Source organism: Spermophilus citellus, assembly GCF_964194105.1.
Source record: "Spermophilus citellus genome assembly, chromosome: 11".
NCBI classification, from domain to species: domain Eukaryota; kingdom Metazoa; phylum Chordata; class Mammalia; order Rodentia; family Sciuridae; genus Spermophilus; species Spermophilus citellus.
The window spans coordinates 89,593,614-89,604,692 of record NC_138192.1 but is presented as its reverse complement, the minus strand read 5'-3'; the positions used below and the strand labels follow the sequence as shown (position 1 = coordinate 89,604,692).

At 31.2% G+C, this 11,079-nt stretch overlaps 1 protein-coding gene across 4 annotated transcripts in view; it reads left to right on the top strand.

Moving 5' to 3' along the window:
- The first annotated feature begins 4,399 nt into the window (after positions 1–4,399).
- The window catches only part of CALCRL (calcitonin receptor like receptor), a 101,025-nt gene continuing 94,345 nt past the window's right edge, over positions 4,400–11,079 (top strand). For 2 of the 4 annotated variants that reach the window (XM_081260681.1, XM_081260680.1), the window contains exon 1: positions 4,400–4,790. The gene's annotated coding sequence lies outside the window, so the exon portion shown is untranslated. The remainder of the gene's footprint in view (positions 4,791–11,079) is intronic. The other 2 variants (XM_081260679.1, XM_081260678.1) reach the window with 1 other exon arrangement.

The window sequence follows — 11,079 nt, the reverse complement described above, 5'->3', positions numbered from 1 at the left end:
TAGTAGTTCTTTATTCTACCAATAGTCAACTTTCAAACATTAAAAAAAAAATCTGTATGCTGATTTCCCCAAAATACACAAACCCATCAGAAATTAAGAAGAGAAATTTTTTTAATAGGAAACATTTAATCAATTTTTTGATGTTACTTGACCCTGCTGGGAAACAAAATACTACATATCGCCAAGTAAAATTGTTCTATTTACTATATATGGATTAAATATATTGACTTTCTGTCTCCCTTCCTCCCTCCCTCCCTCCCTCCCTCCCTCCCTCCCTCCCTTCCTTCCTTCCTTCCTTCCTTTCTTCCTTCCTTCAATTCTTCCTTCCTTTTTTCTTTTCTTCCTTCCTGCTTTGTACTAGGATTGAATCTAGAGGTACTTTACTACTGAGCTATATTCCTAGCCCTTTAATTTTGTTGTTGTTGTTGTTTTTAAGACAGGGTCTCACTAAGTTGCAGAGGCTGACCTTGAACTTGAGGTCCTCCTGCCTTAGCCTCCCAAATCACAGGATTATAGATATGCACCACTGTATCTGGTTGGACTGCTTATTTTATATTTAGTTTTCTGCAATTTTCAAATTCTTACTTCATAGTGAATATTTTTAAAACAACAGTATTATTTCCCTTAAAATGATAAGTTGCATACATAATTAAAGTGAAAAGCTGACCTTTGATTTTGGTAATAGAAAAGAGCACAATCTTTCAATGACCCAGCCATTAGATACAGATTCTTTACCAAAAGCGATTAATTTAGCTTTGAGAAGTAATGTGGAAAACTGCTAACATCAATTGCTAGGTAAAATGTTAAAAGATCAGGCCAACTTGTTTCCTAGCTAGAGTAATTTTTTGATGTAAAGTATTATGTGTTTCTCTTCAAGTCATTGGTGTGTGTGTGTGTGTGTGTGTGTGTGTGTGTGTGTGTGTTTTGCTTGGGATTGAACTCAGGGCCTTGTACAAGCTTGGCAAACTCTCTCCCACTGAGCTACACTTTCAGCCCTACTGCTGAATTTTCAATAATTCAGAGTGTACAAACTTTTATTAGGTGAATTAAGTATCCCGATATTAGTAATGACTTCCATACTATTTAGAACACAAACAAATTATTAACTCACAATATCATAACCCAAGATCCTAATAACAATTCTGTTTTAAATGCTTTCTTTGACTTCTTATTTTTGCAATTTCACAGGGATGGCCTGTCCATAATATATTTCATGTAAAAGTTTTTCATTTTTTTTGTTTGCTTTTCTTATTTTCACAGAATTGTGCCATAGGGATTCAAAATGAGTGGTCAGCTTAGTCAATAAAAAACTAAGTAATTACACCATATTTTTTGCCTACTTTGATTAATTTTGTCAATACAATCAGTAATCCAGAGATTTTGAGTTAGCATCCTTCTGACTGTAAGGCCAGTGCATTTCACATGGTAGCCTGCATTCCCTATTGAGGAATGATGGCACTTATAGGTCTATATAGGACAATGAGGGTAGGCATAAATCCTGTGCATGGGATTCTGCAATGGAAATGTGTGATTGCTGTGCGCACCATTCTTCACTCCTACAGAAAACCCTATTGAAAGTGCTCTGCATAGTCACATGAAGCCTCTGTTGGCAGCATCAGTTGCTAATTGCAGAGAATCTGGCACTTGAGTCCTCATGTGCTTGTCAAGTATTCTGTAAATGACTAAATAGCAGGACACATTCTGTTTTTCCTTAACTCCCTAAAACACAACTAGAACAGGGTCTGACTCAAAATACAGGCTTAGTCACTCAACCCACCTCATTGATCATTGAAATATATTTTCTTAGTTCTGCCAGTTTTTTCAAAACACTAATCATGTTTAAGTGTATATTTGAAAGATTTTCCGTGTCTTTTCACATAATTTGGTATACTCAGATGAGCTCTCTGAAAGTCCTCCTACCATTATTTCTTCTGAAGTTTGTAAAAGGCCAACTCCTTTTAATTAATTATTTTATGTCTTATCTAATATCCTTTCCATTCCTTTTTTATTCTAATTTGTAATATATGACAGCAGAATGCATTACAATTTATATTACACATATAGATTACAATTTTTCATATATCTGGTTGTATACAAAATATATTCACACCATTCATGGTAAAATGCCAACTCTTAATGATCTAATTATTGAGATGCCATTTTCCTGTTTTTTCTCATATGAATGATATTGACAGAAATTTATCCAAGATCTTCATGGATTACAACCATTGTGAATAGCATTTGACAAATAGTAGAGGAGAAAGAGCATTGGATTACTAATCTTACCAACATAAACTCTAAGCACAGATTTTACTTTGCTACTATTGGGCAAATGTAATGAATGCAAAAAAGAAATACTGATTTCACATATTTACTTGAAATCATTTTTTAGTTTTTTAAAATAATTTCAAAAACTACACTTTGATCCTTTTGCAAGGTTTCAGATACTATTCTTACCATGGAAGATGCAAAGACAAGGCCTAGGATTGCATAAATTTTAAAACCTAGTATTTGATTTTGCTGTGAATCTTAGTGTGGGAACACCAAGCCTATAAAACTTTGTCAAGACCACACCAGAAAGGATCTGATCCAGTTCTGGAACTTCTTGTCTCTTGGTCCAACCCCAGTGTTTTCTACTTCTTTCTTAGTAGCACCCTGAGCAGCGTACTAGCTCCACATCAGAGCTCACTACAGCTTTCACTTAAGCAATATACACACTGGTTTTCTGATTGAGGAGTCCTGGTGGTGTCAGTAATGATTTGCAGCACTGAATTTTCTCCTCATTGGCTGAGGAAAACAGCTTAAAAAGAAGTATAGCTCAATGACTCTCCAAAGAAGAGCAAAAGTAAGCTCTTATTTCAAAACATAATACTATAAAACTAGATAATTTAAATTATATGGTTATTTTTTATATCCCAGTAACCACAATAGCAGCATAAACTCAGTTGCCTGAAAGTCTTCTCTCTTAGCTATAATTGATAGCAATTATCAACTATATATCGATTTTTATGTTTTTATCATATTTTTATATGTATTTTTAAATCAAATTTGATCACACATACCAAAAAAAAATTAACAGATTCTGTAATAAATTTTCTTTCATAGATCCAGGTAATAAAAATGTCAGCAGGAATATTTCATTTCAGAAACATGATGTTCTTTAATTTCAGTTGCCTTTGCTTCTATTCTTAGTCTACAAGAAGTCTGGGCATCTCATTTTGGTCCTTAATTGCAATAACTTTCCTATATCTCTGTTCCTCTGATCTCAATTCAATATAATTTGAATGACCATCATAGCATCTGATATATTTCTAAATGTTATGAAATTTGTTGATTCAAAGTCTTAAAGACAGAAAGGATGTCTATTGTTAGATACATTTTTTTTCTAGTTCATAGATGAAAGAGATGCCAAGATTAATGAACTTTTAGTATTGTTTGGGTTTAGGAGTTAAAATTATCATTGCATCTTATACAGGGCTATATTATAAAAAATGACAAGTACATTTAAGTTTAAAACTTTTTCCCCAGATTTTATTTAACAAATTATTAAACATATTCTGGGCATAATTATATTTGGGATTTTTTTCTTAAAAATTAAATTCATTATATATTTTGCATTACTTTATAATATTATATGATAAAATATCCATGTTTTCTTTAAAGTTACTTTAAAGTTTAAAATATTATAATTTCTACATCATAGACAGTGAGATTTATACTAAATATTTTAAAGTATGTGCAATCATCTTAAAATTATGAATTCTAAAAAAATATTTTCTCTAGTATTTTGATAAATATATAGTTTGAAAAAATAATGCATTCTATATGCTCATTGGTTTTATGACACATAAATTTACATTATGGAAAAAGTTTTTAAAAGTTTAAAAAGCTGCAAGATTAAATTTCTTGACATAATTAGGGAATGTTGAGGATTAAGATTTACCTATCAGTGCTCCAAATTAGTGAGTCGGATTACAGAATTAATTCTGATGAATGTTGGTTTTCTTTTTTTCCATGCTCACTTTATAAAGATGTCTTAGAAGTTTTTCTTGTGATGCTTTGTAAACGCTGCTAATTCAACCTAGAAACTCTCTCTCTCTCTCTCTCTCTCTCTCTCTCTCTCTCTCTCTCTCTCTCTCTCTCTCTTTCTCTCTCTCTCTCTCTCTCTCTCTCTCTCTCTCTCTCTCTCTCACACTCATACACTCACACACACACACACACACACACACACACACACACACCCTCCTAACTCCTTTGATTCTTTTATATTCAGATTTCTTTCAAATCACAGCCAGCTTTGTTTGGCAAGTTCTAACAGAACTCACACAAGGTGAAAGCCAGCCAGCTTTTGCTGGTTAACAATGTATTCATACAGCATATGATCTCTGTCTGTTCAGGCTGCTTCTTGCTCTGGTCTCAGAAAAGAAAGGAGTGCTGCTCCTTTCCTGGGGTATGCTATTTGAGAAAGAGAGTAACCTAACACTAACTGCAGGCGGGGTCAGAGTGATGTAACAGGAAGCTCTGATGTTTCCCTTCTGCTGCTGATCACTTACAATCTGACAACACTTCTAATCTACTCAGAACAACTCCTGTCTCTCCAGCAGAGTGTCACCTCCTGCCTTGGACCATCAGGCTCTGCTAACCAGAGCTCACCCTGCCTGCAGGATCACATTGCATGGCTTTCACTCTTTCTCACCTTGCCTGGGAGTAAATCTCTTTTGCGGAATCTCAGAAAATCAAATTCCATCCTGAGGCTATTTCACCAAGAATTTCCTTAGGAGCTGTGCTGGGTAAGTGCATTATTCAACATAAACATGTTTATTCTGAGTAGTGTTCTCATGTAGTTTCACAGTGTTTCTACCAAGAATTTAGTAAGTGGCATTGAAATAATGTTGAAACTGTCTCATTTATTTCACATGTTAGAGAAACCACAGCATATTAAACAAAAGTGCACACAAAATTTATTTACTACTGCATATTGTTATTTACAGTGATAGTCTAGAAAATAAATTCACCAAATAATAAAAATCTAAATGGATTAAAAGGCATATTTCTGAACAAATACCTTTTTCAGGGAACAATGCCTTTTAAAATTAGTTCTACTATGAGCTGAACTTGAATCATGACAGCTGGAAAACATTTCTCCCCCAGGAAGGGTCTTCAAACTTTCCATATAATCAAAGTTCTAAGAAAGGAGTGAAAGGGGTGAGTCCCACTCTGTGCTTAAACTTCAGGTGGAGTTAAAAGTAATTAATTTAGATTTATTACATTTACCTTCTATCCGCCTTTCACTTCTATTTAAATGTGTACCTCTAAGTATTGAACTAATGGAATTTTCATTGTTCATTGCTGCCAAATGTGTTTAAATCTCTTTTGTTCACCCTAAACTGTTTCCATTGTATTTGGATTAAGGGAGGATTGCAAAGGGGGAAAAGAAAGCCCCTAGAGTTAATTAAATGTAGATATTAATTCTTAATTTTAAAACTGTTTAAAAGAACTTGACCAGTATTCCTCTAGGAGATTTTGGGGAGAGGGTGGGATATCAAGATATCTGTGGATAAAGAAGCATAACAGAACTTTCTCAAATGAATTTATTGGGTCATTAAACAGAGAATTAAATTATGTATTAAAAAAGAACTTCCAGAATAAAACTTACTGAAATGTTGAGATGAGACATCTGTGAATGCTCTTTCCAACAGTACAGACTGTCCGGCACAATAGAAGGAACTAATGTCTATGTAGTAAGTTGTTGGTATAGAGATTTCACAAATTTGTTGAGAAAGAAAGTGAGATATCAGATTTGGGACTAAATTATGTTGATTAGCATATTTTAAAGTAATATGTGTTCTTACCTTAATGAAATTATGTTCCACAAGTTGTCCTTCACTGGAAGCATCCTGGGCTCAATCACTCATAGTCTGGCACAGTAACAGTAGACAATGGATTCATCCTGACTAACTTCTTGGTGACTTTTTACTTGATTTTCCCACAGATTTTTTAACATAATGGAATCTTTAATTAATTTTATATTTGTGATTTCTAAAAGTATTGTGGCTGATTTCTCTCCTCTATTCAATCTTTAATTCTACTTTAATGTTCCCTGACACGTGTGTAGAAATGGGAGAAGTGTTTTTAGAATATGATTTTTCAGTCTTGAGATAATTAAAAAAAGAACTGGAAACAGCACATGAAATAACCCAATGTTAGTGATTAGTAACAAAAATTAAAACAGCATTATTTTAAGTCTGATTATGTTCTTAAAAGGTGGTATTACATTAATACCATATTTTACAATAAAGTAACTCCTCAAACTTTTCTAATAATTATTTAACTGTTAACCCAAAAGACATAATGTTCTTGCATAATTTAATCAAATATACATATCTCTACTAATAGTATAATTCATAATCTTTGCTATCCAAAATATTGTTGAAAAACATATGTAATGAACATTGAGGGTCATTAGGAAAAGACTTATTATTTGAGTAAATAACTGGAAGTTTGAAATAAGCATTCATATTTTCATATAATAAAGTTTGTTTTTTTTTAAATTGAATGTCAGAGTATTAGTGCATGTTTTTATCCATAAAGTCAATTTACTTTTCTAGATGGTATTTTCCTATGGCGTCATAAAATCAATACATAAAGTCTTCTACTAGTTTTAAATATGTAAAATGAAACACAGAATTGAGAAATTCTATAACAATGAGAGCTAAAATAGATTTAACCTAAAAATCCTATTTTTAAGAGATATGCTTTTGCTTATTGTTTCAAGGTCTTTTTTTCTAATGTATTTTATCACATGCCAAAGCATTATTTTACAATTTATCAAGATACTTTTACTTTGAAAGAAAGCAGAAAACAGAAAAATCTGAAAAAATTATAACTGGATCTGAACTTCTAAAAATTATTTTAAATGAATGGCAAAGATATGTGCGCTTTACTCACTGGTGATTCCTAAAGAATATATTCGGGTTTAAATAGAGTCTACATCTTAGAACATATAAGAATATTTACATGCACCTGTGTATACTGTACTATGATTTTAATGCAAATTGGAAATAAATGTCAGTAAAAACTTAAAAATATTATTAAGACAACATATTACTTTATATGCTTCATATTGGTGTTTAAAATTTATTAGATAATACAAAACAAAATGAACTTTAGTTAACAACATTATTCCATACTTCTAACTTAGATCATATTTGGAACCCACATAGCAATAATTTGTTATCAATTTCACATCTATGTTTAAATTTTGATAGAAATAATTTTTGTTCATTGTTTCAGACCTTTACAGATAATTAACATAATTTTAAAGGATCAACATAGTTACTCACTAAACAAAACTTACGTCATACTTTTTGACTTTGAATGGTTCTTGGAAAAAATAATTCTGCTTTTAAAAATGTAATGACTGTGATGTCAACTTTTAAGAATATAAATATATTCAAATCACATTTTTGTAGTCTTTAGCTTTTCTTATCTTTGTTTAGAATTAAAGATGCTTTAGACCGACAAACATAACCATATTATTACAACAGTTTTAATGAAAAATACTCAGAAAATCAAGTTCGTGGTAAGTCTTATTTCTTGACTTAATCAGAATGTGAGCGATACACTTAATAAGATGAGCAAATGATACACAGTTATTTAAAACCATTCTCTGTGTCTGGTTTTGAAGTCTGTGAGTGAAATGCAAACTGTAATTTTTTAGAAACATATTTTTTACCAAAGTATTTGTACTATGCAATATTATTGAATTATGTCAAGAAATCTTGTCATTTAATATATGAAAACTTTCTGATGCAGTTGTATAGAAATAAAAATTTACAAGAAATAGAAGTTAAGTTTGGCATATGAACCAGATACCTTAGTTCTTTCCCATTTACTCACATGGACGCCATTCCACCAAAATTATTTCATCAAGAAGAGTTATGCAACTCACAGATATCTAAGTAGTTTTCACACCATAATTTTAGTTTATCTACTTTTAAATTGGTATATAATTTTGGAGATATATAATTTTAGCATAAAATTGAAAAGATAACAGGTAGAATACAACTAATAGTAAAAATTTGGGATATAAATGTGATGCAAGCATGATATAGGTAAAAAGAACATATAGACAAGATATGTGATAATTGAATCAATAAAACTCATTTAACGAATAAGAAATATATTTTTATGTCCCTAGTAATTCCAATTTAAACAAAAAAGTTCTTAGTAAATTTATAATTTTTTCACATCTAATTAGGATTATAATTTTTTGTTAAACCAGTTTAGATCAAATAATCTCTGAATTTTTCATATTTGAATAATCTTAAAATTATTAATTTATTTTAATTTACTAATCTGTCTTATTGAAAAAGAAGAAATGTATTTAATTTTAAAGACTGCCAAATCTTACTCCTTTCTATTAAAAATAAAATATTATTTCTGACTGTGAACTGAGTAAGGATATATTTCCTAGGTTGCTAGATAGAATTACTATCAGGTTATAAGTCATAAATATTTCCTAGTACATATATCTTCTGTACTTTTCTTCAATTAGTTTCTTAACAAAAGGTTTTGTACAAAACTAACATGCTAATATATTATTGTTGGCAAAAAGGGTCAAAATAATGAATTTATTTTAAAAATGTAAACAAGCTTTATCCTTTTAGATTTTCATGATTTTTTTTATTGGTTGTTCAAAACATTACATAGTTCTTGATATATCATATTTCACACTTTGATTCAAGTGGGTTATGAACTCCCATTTTTACCCCGTATACAGATTGCAGAGTCACATCAGTTACACTTCCACTGATTTACATATTGACATACTCATGTCTGTTGTATTCTGCTGCCTTTCCTATCGTCTACTATCCCCCCTCCCCTCCCCTCCCCTCCCCTCTTCTCTCTCTACCCCCCTACTGTAATTCATTTCTCCCCCTTGTATTATTTTTCCCTTTCCCCTCACTTCCTCTTGTATGTAATTTTGTATAACCCTAAGGGTCTCCTTCCATTTCCAAGCAATTTCCCTTCTCTCTCCCTGTCCCTCCCACCTCTCACCCCTGTTTAATGTTAGTCATCTTCTCATGCTCTTCTTCCCTACTCTGTTCTTAGTTACTCTCCTTATATCAAAGAAGACATTCGGCATTTGTTTTTTAGGGATTGGCTAGCTTAGATTTTCATGATTTTAATTAAATATATTCCTCTTATATCTTTTTATCAATTAAAAGGACAAAAATCTCAACCCAACATAAGCAAAAATAAATAATAAATAACTTCTATGATATAGTAAGTTTGTAAGTTCTTATTTTATTAAGATTGTTGGATAGAGTCCAGTTTTCAGAGCAACCTTATTCCCATTTAAAAAAAGTCTTTATATGGTATAAACTTTTAAACAAACTTGTAGTCATGTATCTATTCATGTTGAAGTTAATCTGAGCTCAGTTGTATTTCTCAAATAAATTACAGTGACTTCTGTGTGTATCATTTTAAAGATTAGTGATGTGGTAATATGGCAACTGAATGAGTTTTTACAAGAGTGTTCTCCTTCTTAATCAAATGGAGGATCAATAGTCCATTCTTGAACACTTAACTTTGGTCTTATCAATTCAAGCTTACATAAATGTCTTATCCAAGTATTGATTTCAAAACGTTCACAAATGAGTCCTAATTTGAATCCATGTTCATTAATCTACCTAAAACCAATTGTTATGGAGATATGTTGCATATAAATCTCAATTTTACTTCCATTTTGAGGGTACTTTCGTAAGTTCCATAAAAGAATATATTGTCTTTAATAGGAAATGAGGATTAAAAAGTATCATCAATTCAAAACTATATATTTTTTTCATAATTTTTTAGATTTTTTTTCATTATGAGAGGCAAAATAGTTTAACTTAATTAGTGGAAACCTAATATTAGAGTAACATGATTAATATTTTATAAATAAATATGCATGTCTCTTAAAAATTTATCTCAATGATTTTTTTTGGGGGGGGGCAAATCTTTTCTAAAAATATGCCAATATACTTAGTTAGCTAAGGAAAGAAAAGCTTACATGTATGTTTTAGAAACTCAGGTACATGTTGTTTACAAAAGTATAGCCTACTGGTCTTTGGTTTAGCTCACTCAAATTTGAACCCTGAATTCACCACCTAATAGCTCCATTTCACATCTATAAATGTAATAATCATACTGCTTTATAATATTTCATATGTAATATGTGAAACCATACATGAAACATGTTTAGCAGAGCATTTAGCAATTAGTAGATATCAATAAATTTTAGCAGTCATCCTAAAACTTTTGTGAATAATACTGGGCATGTAAATGTTTTTCTATGCAAAAGTTTATTCACCAAAACCAACATACAGACAATTAGAATACAATCTACTCATAAGAAAAAGAGTAAAAACAAGTGTGGTGTATAACTATAGATTCAGAATGGTCATCCTTTTGTTATAATATAAAATATGCCAATGCATGATAAAACTGATGCTGCTGATTTCTATTTGTACAGAAATTAAACATTTAGAAAATACCTTCATGTTAACAATGGTAGATGATATATTATGCAGAAATTGTTTTTTCTATTTGTATGCATGAAACCCAATGAATTGCATGCCCAAAGTCAAGCCTCGCAGGCAAAACTCTGGTTTTAACATAGCCTACTAACTCTAAATTCTAAACATTTTGGCCAACTGTTGTCTATTTTCTATTATTTGGCCTCTTATTACTGATGTTATATGAAGTCAAATACCAATACTGATTCACCAAATGTAATCTTTGGTAAAACAAAATGGAAGAATAAATTTTATTTGTTACTTATTTGAATTTTGTACTAAATAGTATGTAACATGTGAATTTAGAAGACTGACAGGACATTTATGTTGTGACTACTATAACAGCTGTGGAAGCTCAAAATAAAAACTTTGGAATGATCCAATAAACTCAATTTTTAGAGTTCCAAGTTTTTCTTGGATTTTTCTTTTTCTCTTCTTTCTTTCCTCCCCTTTTCCTCCTCCTCCTCCTCTCCCCCTCCTTCTCCTCCTCCTCCTCCTCTTCCCCCTCCTTCTCCTT